Genomic DNA, 12,040 nt, shown 5'->3' on the forward strand with positions numbered 1-12,040 from the left:
TCTACGACTGTCGTAGGTTTATGTAACAGTTTGGGAGTTACGATCACCTCAGCACTACGACTGTCGTAGGTTTATGTAACAGTTTGGGAGTTACGATCACCTCAGCGCTACGACTGTCCTAGGTTTATGTAACAGTTTGGGAGTTACGATCACCTCAGCTCTACGACTGTCGTAGGTTTATGTAACAGTTTGGGAGTTACGATCACCTCAGCGCTACGACTGTCGTAGGTTTATGTAACAGTTTGGGAGTTACGATCACCTCAGCTCTACGACTGTCGTAGGTTTATGTAACAGTTTGGGAGTTACGATCACCTCAGCGCTACGACTGTCGTAGGTTTATGTAACAGTTTGGGAGTTACGATCACCTCAGCGCTACGACTGTCGTAGGTTTATGTTAAAGTATGGCAGTTACGATCACCATAGCGCTACGACTGTCGTAGGTTTATGTTAAAGTATGGCAGTTACGATCACCATAGCGCTACGATCGCTTTGTGGAACGGGGCCCTGGTTCAATTCCCCAAATGAATACAACGTTAATAGGGTAGTCTAGTGGTTAAAGTGTTAGCTCGTCTTGACCCCGAGTCGATTCCCATCATGGTCACAACGTGTGAAGGAGCACAGTTCATTATTAAGATAAAGATTAGTTCGGTAATATTCTTTCAAATGGACCTTAATGTTCAAATTCATAAATTCAAAACGATAACAATATTATGGAAAATACATATTTATTTATTGCACAAGGAGCTATAGGTAATATTGACAATAGTATTCAAACAACATGCGACGAGCATCTGTAATTGATGATTACCTACGGAAGCAAGGAATCCCGTACAATGAACCTCGTTTTGACAAACGTTATGGCACGGGTTGAGATGCCCAAAAGGAATAACTTGTTGGCAGTGGTCAAAATGAATCATTTGTTTTGTTGATAAAACCAAATTAATAGTGAAAATGAATAGATTGTAAATGGTAAGTTGGCTAACGCTGGGGAAATAGATGTTTTCAACAACATGATTCCCTCCACCCAACCCCGATGCAAATCAAATGGATGTTCCCTGCGTATAGTAGGTCGCTACACGGACTTGTGTCTTGCAAAGCGTTGATAGATTATCCAGTAATTACAGCACAAAAGTAAACAAACGTGCATGCAATTCTCATTTTCCCTCACATCCTGGAACCCGCTGAATGAAACGATCGTAAAGAAGTAAGTCATGTGTTTTAACATAGAGTTACAACAGATGTATGGCTAAGGTAGGTTTGTGCAGGTCCACACTGTTTTACAGTTGCCCCAGTGTTGACACCATGATAAAAAAAACTCTATCCTACAGGCGGATGTGTTATATGAAAACATCACAACATATAAACAATTACCATAAAGATATGGATATTAACGACTGTTTGGCGACAAAAGTAAAATATAAGAAAGATGTTGATAACTAACGAACCTATTGTTAAGTATTCAAGGTGAAGGAGAACAAGAATAAGAATTGTACAGCACACAGTAACGAGAAATTTCTCCTTAAATCAGGGTACATTCCGACTATACATATCATAAGCATTATATCACAACATAATATTGTATATACTATTTACTGAGCTTTAATGATTATACAAATACCTGAAAATATTAAAAAGTTATTTTCACAAAGTTCTATCTGTCGCCGAAACCAAGGTTGACCAATACACGTCCTCAAATTGCGAGACTCATCACTGGCGACACGTTTTCGGACAAAATTTAAAATCATCCACTTGAAAAATAGTTCCGTTATTTGTTTTGAACATATTTTATAAACAATAAAAGGTTCCGTTAATTCGAATTGTACATAATTGACAACAACTGTCCCTTCATAAAATATCATGGGTCGTTAAAAACAGGAAAGTGACGTTATTCAAGTATATTGACACGGGTACATCCTCTCTGAATAGTTGTCTATTTTCGGACAAGCTCGCAAATTGTTGTCAATAGAGTGGCAATACATAATATGATGTCAGTGGTCAGTATCAAATAAAAAAAAACAGTGGTGATAGCAAAAGTCTGGCCTAGGCAGGGTGATGAGTGATCTTCACACAAAATATGAAATGTAATGTGAGAGGAAATGTGTGAGATGAGACAGGGACGCTCCACATGAATAGTCTAACCAGCTTCCAGAACTTTCTACACAGTGCTAGACCTGTCCAGTGTCACTAGAACATCACAGAATAGTCTACATGTTTCTATAACGCTTGACATTAATAATAAAGATCCAAATAATTTGAAAATTAAAATATAATAACTTCCACAACACTGCTTACATTAAATAGTACTACATTCCTGACAACTAATCATGGTCCAAATACAATTTAATGAGACTTTACCGAATCTCAACAGAAACTATGTAATACTGTTCCAATCATTGTAAAAGAGTGTCAAAATGACTAATTTCTCTTCAAGTTTTTTATTAAATTTAACTTTATATTTAACATTCCTAAGCCAGTAAATGCTACATAGTTTTCAAAACTTGTATAATAATACGTAACGCTTCAAGATGCAAGTTGTCGCAACTGATAAAAAGAGCTGGTAGGCTATATGCGGTGGTCTGTAAATAATCGAGTCTGGACCAGACAACCCAGTGATTGACATCATGAGCATCGATTCACGCAATTGGGATACGATTACGTGCATCAACCAAGTCAGCGAGCCTGACCACCCGATCCCGTTAGTCGCCTCTTGCGATAAGCTTAGTCGCCTTTTACAGCAGGCGTGGGTTCTACCCCGGAACTTCACGGGTCTCGTCATGTGCGGCCTGACCACCCGTTAGTTTCCTCTTACGACAAGCATACTCGCCTTTAACTGCAAGAATGTTTACGATCTTCTTAGAAACACACTACATCTTACTGGGTACTTGATTATGGCGATAAATGTAGCTTCATACAGCTAGACTGTGACAATGCTCTGGAGCAGGCCGATTACATGAGCGGTTTAATCAGGTTTCTGAATTATACAGTGCAGCGTGTGAGCTTCGAGAAATTATGGATTACACATCCCGAGTAAACGAATGATCATATGGTTTTGTTCTCAACAAAATTGTGGTGGGATTTCATACCAATTTCATGACCAATCAGCAAAATGTACCCGAGCAAATATTTGAAAGTGAAGACAATGGATAGTTCACCCCATAGGGTCATTTCTTTTGTAGTTGACTCTGCATAGATAAATACTACTGAGCTTATAAATCCCTATTGGACAACATCAAGAAGACCACCCTGTACCCCTTTGGGTATCTACCCTTCAGCCTCGGCAGCGTGCACTTCGAGGAGGTGGTCGGCAGCGTGCACTTCGAGGAGGTGGTCGGCAGCGTGCACTTCGAGGAGGTGGTCTGCAGGTGCTTACTAATCGTAGTTGGTTTCTTGTAAGCATGTTGGTTATGTTAGACGGCGGTGAAGATCATGGCGGCGAAAAGAGCACCGCAGACACTTGCGACTGTCACCATGGGGATTCCTGGAGAAACAGAGAGATATACTTTGGGGTTGGAATAACTTGTTCAAATAAATTGGGTTTCTGTTTGACAAAGGATCAGGCCTCAAAGTTTACATTTTTATCAAGTAGCAACTTGTCTACAAGTATGTTTTCCAGGTAGCCAGTGGTAAAATTTAGAGGTTAAGCCAATAGTGTAGGTAGCCAAAAGCATTTGAAACTATCTTTAATCAAATAACTATTATATTGATAATTTATGTACAAATCATAACACTAATCTTGGAATTGATTATTAGTGGAAACTGTACTTGAGTTTTGTTATTTGTGACAATGATGCAATTCATGTTACTAGATTATTTAGGTATGTACTAATTACATTAATATTTAAGTATGTTGGTTCATTGTCGACTTTATGAGGAATCATTTGCGAGTACAGTTATTAGCAAACGTGTTTTCCAAGATCAGCTTATAATCATTTAGGTGTCTTCATATGTGTAGCACTAGAATTCAGTCGCCACAAGATATTTTCAAGATAGTCATTTGGCTACGTCTGAATTTTAGAGAGTAGACAAACTGAATATTAGGTCACATTGGCGACCGTTTTAGTAGCAACTTTGAGGCCTGAGGATATGAACATGTTAGAAGTAAAACTAATGAAAATAATTGAAAACAGTGATGCAAGCAATCGGGATCAGGATAAGGGGCTGGCCATTAAATATTCTGGGGGTGCCTGCAATTTTATCGAAAACTATATATTGTCCAAGCAAATGCTTGAAAAAAGAATTTTGCTTAAAAACGAAATTGACAGCCTAGAATAATACATTGCTGCGAGAAATTAAGATGGGTTTATTTTTTTTTAAATATATTTAGGCTCATGGTTTTAATAAAAACAATATCTGGTTTATCAGCTGTAGTCTCCAGACAAAATCCCAGCACAACCCCCATCCATGAATAATAAATCGGTTGCTAAGCACAATGTGCCTTGTTATACTCCGTCAACTCTTATCGTTTAGACTAATGTAATCCTTTGTGTAAGTTGTAAGTTGGTGCGATGAACAGGGACAAGTTCTCATGAATGTGCAGCTCCTTTATTGCAATTGGGGCAACGTTTTGGTGTAAATTCAACACTGTTTTCAAGCAAGATGCAATATGGGCTTATATACATGTGGTTGTTTGTTCTCTTGAGAACCAGGATGGCAAATCACTTCAGGGACTCTGGATTGTAAATTTTGAATGCAAAGCTATTATCTTGGACATAGTGGAGCGGCTAAGTGTGAAAAAAGGGCCGAATTGAGCACTTTGGGTGAAAAGCATGAGACTTGGTACAAAAAAAGGTTTAACCATGGTGATTAATTTGGCTAAGTGGCCAAGCAAAATGGCTGCCATTTTCAAGATGGCTGCCATTTCTAATATGGCCGCTATTTTATACTGTTCATGCTTTTAACACAAAGTGCACACTTTTGTCAATAAGCCGCTCCACTTACAGTAGTGACATCTTCTAAACAGGTACGTACCTCCAGGCTGTGTTGTTCCTGATGTGACGTCGGTGGTGGTGACGGCGGGGGTGGTTGTGGTACTCGGGGGGACAGGTGTTGAGGGTGGAGTAGCGCCATTGCATGCCACGGTCAGGTAAGAGGTACCTTCAAGAAGATGTTTGGTAATAGTATTATTCAGCCTTGGGACTAACAATGTTTACAGGTATTTACATTGTTGTCACTGCTCCTAGTGTACAGTACATACACCCTGTCCACTCAAAGGACTCATTCGTCCGATGGTAGATGCGACAAATACGTACAAGCACCCGAAACACCAGTGTCAAAACTTGTGGTGTTACACAGTTCAAATGTGCCTCTGTTCACCCAGCAGGGAATGGGTACCAGGTGGATATGTCAGGTGGATGTAAAAACCCTCTAGCGCCCGTAGGCAGCAGTGGTTGTATACTCCCAAGGGAGTTGGGAATGGTAACTAGAATGCAAACAGATCTGGTCGTGGAACAAATATAACCGCAATTGAGCAAATACAAGTACCTGCATAGCTGCGGATTATTATTATTATTATTATTATTATTATTATTATTATTATTATTATTGCGTTACTGTTTCATAAACGATTGATCGTTCATCACTCATTGTTCAAGTAAAAGACATAAAACGTAAAAGAAAATGCTAATGCATCAAAAAGGAATAATCACACATTCATTCAAATATGATTTGCTATTTCGAGTACGAGGTAGTTATTCTAAATTTTAAAGCACATTTAAAGTGAGCATTGCGACCAGGAACAATCAATATAACAAAACTATACTCAACAATAAGATGTTACTGTGATCATAAAAATAAAATGTCTCATCTTTCTGATAGAATGAACCACATTACAACCGATGAATCTGATCGAACCGCTTGTCACAGTAGATGGGCGCTGCGATTCGCTGTGCAGAGTTGCGTCCCTTGGGCACGCCAGAAACCTGTGATTGTGGGTTCTAGGTCACCCAGATTATGTTTCTAGGTTTGTCAGCACCATACCCATGCTCGTGGGTTTCACCGAAGTGGTAAACGTCTGAGACCTGCATCACTTCGGGCTTTCCTCCCACATTAAGCGGCACACCATGATATAACTGGAATACTGTTAAAAGCGACGTTAAACCCAACTCACTCACTCACTCACTCACTCACTCACTCGTCGTAGCCCGTTGACTACCCTCTAAGTATCGGCGATTGTTTGGAAGGAACAGATAGTCAAAGAAAACTAATCAGCATTCCGGGTTAGAGTTGGTCCCTATGTCCGTGGTCAGAATCAGGTGGACAGGCTCACTGGCATGCTCATTATGTCAGTCACTTGATTGTTTGGTCCAGACATGATTATTGTCAGGCTGTCGACAAGTAGCTGGAGTATTGCTGAGAGTGGTGTAAAAAAATACCACGTGACACGCCACTTGTCTGCACAAAGGAACCTAGTGAAGCATTCATACAATATGAAAATATTCGCGTAGAGCTGAAACTAAGGGAGACAACTCCTTTAATAAGTCGTATCTACAATCTCCACTCCCATTCCCATTCCCATTCCCACTCCCACTCCCACTCCCTCTCCCACTCCCACTACCACTCCCACTCCCACTCCCACTCCCACTCCTAGTGTGGGGCAGGACCTCCAAAATGACAGGAGTCAAGCTGCCGGACGCGGATACCCATCAAACCTCTCACCGAGACCGACGTTTTGATCTTCACCTCATTTGTGACAATGTCATCAGCATTGGTCAGAACATTTGCAGTTGGGTATATTCATAATGTGTAATTGGTGATACCACCACATATATATGCGGACACACTTCTTACCTTTAACTCTAAGCCAGAGGTAATCGCCGTCCTTTCCCTCCTTCTCTATCGTATTATAATTCAAGGTTATGCTGTTCTTATTTTTCATTGCTTCCACACCTAGTATGAGATGTGCAATGGTTGAGTTAGGTACCGTCGGCAAATATGTTTCAGAGCCGGATGTCAAGTTGAATTTTTCCGTATCGGGATCACGATTGCCGTATTTGCCCACGAGGATCTGTACAGTCATGTCTGACCCCGCGAGGTCACACGTGCAGGTCTTGTTGGTATCCGTTGAGTTTGAGTTTCCTGGGAAGTTCGGGGATGCAAGATACAGCATCATATCATCATCAGATACAACTCCTGTCGTTGTACAGATATCCACCGGAGTACCTGGAATAGAACATTATGTGACTGTTAGACGAATGAGCGTGTGACTGTAAACTAAATCAACAAAACCCTTTCCATATCCAATAGTGAGTGAGTGAGTTGGGTTTAACGCCGCTTTTAACATTATTACAGTTATATCGCGGCGTGTCAGCTTAATGTGGGAGGAAAACCCGAAGTGATGCAGGTCTCAGACGTTTACCACTTCGGTGAAACCCACGGGCACGGGTATGGTGCTGACAAACCTAGAAACATAATCGGGGCGAACCGGGATTCGAACCCACAATCACAGGTTTCTGGCGTGCCCAAGGGACGCAACTCTGCGCATCGAATCGCGCGGCGCCTTAGACGACTGGGCCACCCGTGCCCCCCACTCAATATATGAAGTGTGGTTAACTTTTATTAATATTAATCGCCCTCTTGACTGTCTGTGTTCTGCATTTGATGTTAGGGTTACCCCAATACTATTATAAGGTTCTGAGAAAATAAGTTCAAAATAATCGAGAAACTGCAACTGTATAAATTTAGCAATTGGGCTACGGAACTGCACTTCTCATTTCACGGTTTACAATGAATTGGGCACAATGCCAAAAAATGTACAAAATAATGATACATTTTTTGCATAAAACTCTAAAATAGTTTACAACTCTTTATATGTTATGCTAACAAAATGAAAAATGTAACAAATCGCTTGAACAAATTGAAAGTATATTAAATGCGTGTGGTTTGTGCAGCATATTTAGTAATCTTCACTTCCAAGAAGTGGTTAGGCAATCATGACATGGCATCTTGAAAGACCAATTTCTTCAAGAATGAATTGGTCAGATCAGATCTCGCTCAAAAGGCACTCTCTATCAGCAGTTCAAACCTCATATCTACTTTGAAAGATATATTTTACTAAACAAATCTATTTTGTCACCTTTACTTAAATTTAGGATATGTAACCACAGATGCCCACATGTAACAGACCGCGGGCTTAACATTCCAAAAAACGAAAGAACTTCGCATTTATGTAACAAAATATGTTACAAGGGATGGTTTACCCCTACGTTTGTCGAGGAGGAGAGTGGTGTACAACGTTGAAAAACTCAAAACCAATGTTTTGACATCATTCAACTTGATTCCTTTCTAAACTTGCAAAACTTCGAGCAAATCCTCTGAGGTTTTGAGAATCCACACAGTAATAATTCCACGTCTCAAATACTCAGATAAAAACACTCTGTGAACATAAAGAAATACCTTCACTGATCGCATTAAGGGTTATGGTTATTTTTGTGTGACGGGGATTTGGTGGTACATGAGCTGGACCCAGTAATATTATTACGATGAAAAAATATGAAACGAAAACTCAACTGAAACTGTCTACAAGCAAACCTGACATTGATGATCGTTGATCATGCTATCAACCACTGGTTGATTCCAGGTGTTCGCGAAAAGGTGAGAGTATCCTGCCCCACCAGTAGCACCCGTGACAAACACATGCAAAGGCAAGTCAAATGTTCACCATTTTTGTCATTGATGCGTCACGTGCTATCAACCACTGGTTTGCTTGGCCATGACTATATTATTTACATACAGCCGTGTCATTTATGTATATTGCTGACGTTGACATAAGAAAACGATCATGGCCTTTTTCATATTGTGGGCTCTGACTGCTCTGCTCAATTCAGACTACGATTCCTACTATGGCATAGGCATGAGTTCATGAATTACTAACCTAGCAAGACTTACGCTTAGTCTCTTAAATTTCATAATTTTGATAGAAACAAGTTAACTCCAACGGCGTACCACAACAAACAAACATAGATTGAAAAGGAGAAGTGAGGTGAGAGATTCAGTACCTGTGGAAAATCTAGGCTTGCTTCATTTCGTGATTTTGCATTACTGAAAGGGGTGGGCGGAAGGGAAAATGATATGGTTCTGGGAATGTGAGACAGGCTACACGGACCAGACCTTGACTCGGGTATCCGATTTCAACGGTAAAAAACATGTGATAAGAGTACAGAGACTGTAAACGCGATCAGAGCTGAAGTGATGACCCCCATTCATTGTCATGACCCAAACTACAGACGCCCAAACAACTCATGCAGAACACATGAAGGCCGGTGTGATAAATCCCTCGTGGCACATGGCTCGGGGTACATGGGCTCACACACAGGGAACATCACACCACATACGATCCGTGAAGATCCGGGGTAGAATAGGTCTTCAGCAACCCATGCTTGCCGTAAAAAGGCCACTATGCTTGTCGTAAGAGGCGACTAACAGGATCGGGTGGTCAGGCTCGCTGACTTGGCTGATGCATGTCATCGTATATCAATTGCGTGGATCGATTCTCATGATGTCAATCACGGGATTGTCTGGTCCAGACTCGATTATTTACAGACCGCCGTCATATAGCTGGAATATTGCGGAGTACGGCGTTAAACAACCATCACCACCACCAACAACAACACATGCCCTTCGAGATCGCCGGACAACTTATGATATCCTCTGTAACAGTGAGTATGGTTTTACGCCGCTTTTATCAATATTCCAGCAATATCACGGCGTGGGACACCGGGAAATGGGCGTCACACATTGTACCCATGTCGGGAATCGAACCCGGGGCTTTGGCTTGACGAGCAAACGCTTTACCCACTGGGCTACCCCATCGCCCCGTAAGTAATAGAATGAATGTATGTAAACGAAACAGAAATGTGCAATCTGGGATGAAATAAATATGCAGAAGACACCTACCATGTATACATTCATATGATATCGTAGGTTGATATTTAATGACGCTCTCTGGATCATTGACTTATCCACAGTCTTCTCACATGATGAGACCCCCATACATTGGACGTCATCGGTACTGGAGTACCCTGAGCTACAAGAACCTCGCTCACAGTTGTCGGTCATATTCCGGATGTCCAAACTGACGAAATACAGCATCTCTTGTTCCGAGCAGGAGAGATTAAATGTCGTCGAGGAATTGGAGGTACATACTTGTTTTGTCTCCATCTCATGACCTGGAATAGAGAATTACATTCGCTTTAACCTTTAAATGAAGTCAAATCTTACCTTCTCATTGCCAAAACGTTATTATGTAAGGATATGATATATGGATGATTTGGTTGGTTGGTTTGTTGTTTAACGCCGCACTCAGCAATTGTCCAGCTATATGACGGCGGTCTGTAAATAATCGAGTCTGGACCAGACAATCCAGTGATTAATATCTTGTGCATCAACCCACGCAATTGGGATCGATGACATGCATGAACCAAGTCAGCGAGCCTGGCCACCCGATCCCGTTAGTCGCCTTTTACGACAAGCATAGTCGCCTTTTACGGCAAGCATGGGTTGCTGAAGACCTATTCTACCCCGGAATCTTCACGGGTCGCTATATGGATGAACAACTTCTTCATCACAATTAGGAGCGACGTCTTGGTGCAGATTCTAAATAGCAGACTGGCACTCGGCATTTAATTGTTGTTACCCTGTCTGGCGCTCGGCATTAAGGAGATAAAACAAGGACTGGTCGGCTCGGAGTCAGTATACTGTGTCTAAGTGGGGTATTCATGTTAAACTGCAGCATGGTATCTCAGTGCGCTAGCACTATAAATCGGCATCAGTCCGGACTAGTACAAGCACACATACACCCAGACACACACAAACACACACACCCAGACACCCACCCACCCACCCACACACACACACACACACACACACCCAGTGATGAACAGAGTATGGTTAGCAAGCCCTTATCTGTGGCCATCAAACGTAAATGTATAATATTGATATTAACCATAATTGTTTTATCATGATCATGATCATGCGACGCCCGGACCGCTGATAAAAATGAAAAATGGAAAAAAGGCAAACCTTATATGACTGGATAATCGAGGCATACACATGTAAAACACATAGCACTGGATAAATGAATCAAGGGATTCTAGACTCAAGCTCAGAGACAAGTAAATGGTCTATGTCTTGCTCTGATAAATTAACCACACGAGCTGGTACTACGTGAATTTCATTAAAACGTTCGTTTACTTACCTAGAACCATTGAATATAGGCACAGGCACAACACTGTCGCGATTATGGCTGCAGTCATGTTGAGAGTAGCGATGATATGTGTCTTTTAAACACCCGAAAATCTGGAATTATCAGAGTACCTTATAATATAAAGCTCCTGTGATCAAATATTATTCGCTTCCTTAAGTGCCTATGGTATCAAGCAACTCTGGTCCGCATTGCCCAACACTTCGAAGACGAATACAGACAAACGTCCGAGCTTATCACAACACAGTCACTAATGCATCACATTAAAGTCATGTTGATGAACCAGTTACACGTGTTAGTCGGGTTTTTCGGGGAGTGGCTAAACAAAGGATATGACCTCGAGGGTTGGGCCAGAAATTTCCATTCACGCTGCGTCAGGTCATGCGGAACACACAGCCTCACACTGGCACAGTTATGTGTTCGGGCTTGGCTTTTGGGAATATTTGCCAAGAATGTTAAATATTTTGAGAGTAACCATGACCTAGGAATTAAATTAATGACTAAATCTTAAGCTTATTTATTGTTTTGTAAGTGTGGATAATGCCATACAAAAGAAAGGTGTTTTTTTTATATTTATGGTATCAGCCATGGTACTGAATTGATATTGAATATAATGTCATAACCATGCACATTGAATGTATGATAATAGTTTTTCAGTTTATGGGTCAAAATCTTCCTGGAAAATACAACACATGCTCACCAATGAAAATTAAACTTAACCAATGGCATAGCAGTTTTTGCTTTATGAAATTAATTCTTTGTTGAAATATCAACATGTCTTGTTTTTGCATCGGCTGTATAAGGGTTCAAGCATGCAAAAAACAGCGTGCAAATACACTTAAT

General features: G+C 40.9%; 1 pseudogene; it reads right to left on the bottom strand.

The window, feature by feature from the left end:
• Positions 1–740: 740 nt before the first annotated feature.
• On the bottom strand, positions 741–11,475 carry LOC139474901 (uncharacterized; annotated as a pseudogene).
• Positions 11,476–12,040: the final 565 nt, after the last annotated feature.

Source organism: Haliotis cracherodii, unplaced genomic scaffold (genome assembly GCF_022045235.1).
Source record: "Haliotis cracherodii isolate W230 unplaced genomic scaffold, xgHalCrac1.p SCAF_3, whole genome shotgun sequence".
NCBI classification, from domain to species: domain Eukaryota; kingdom Metazoa; phylum Mollusca; class Gastropoda; order Lepetellida; family Haliotidae; genus Haliotis; species Haliotis cracherodii.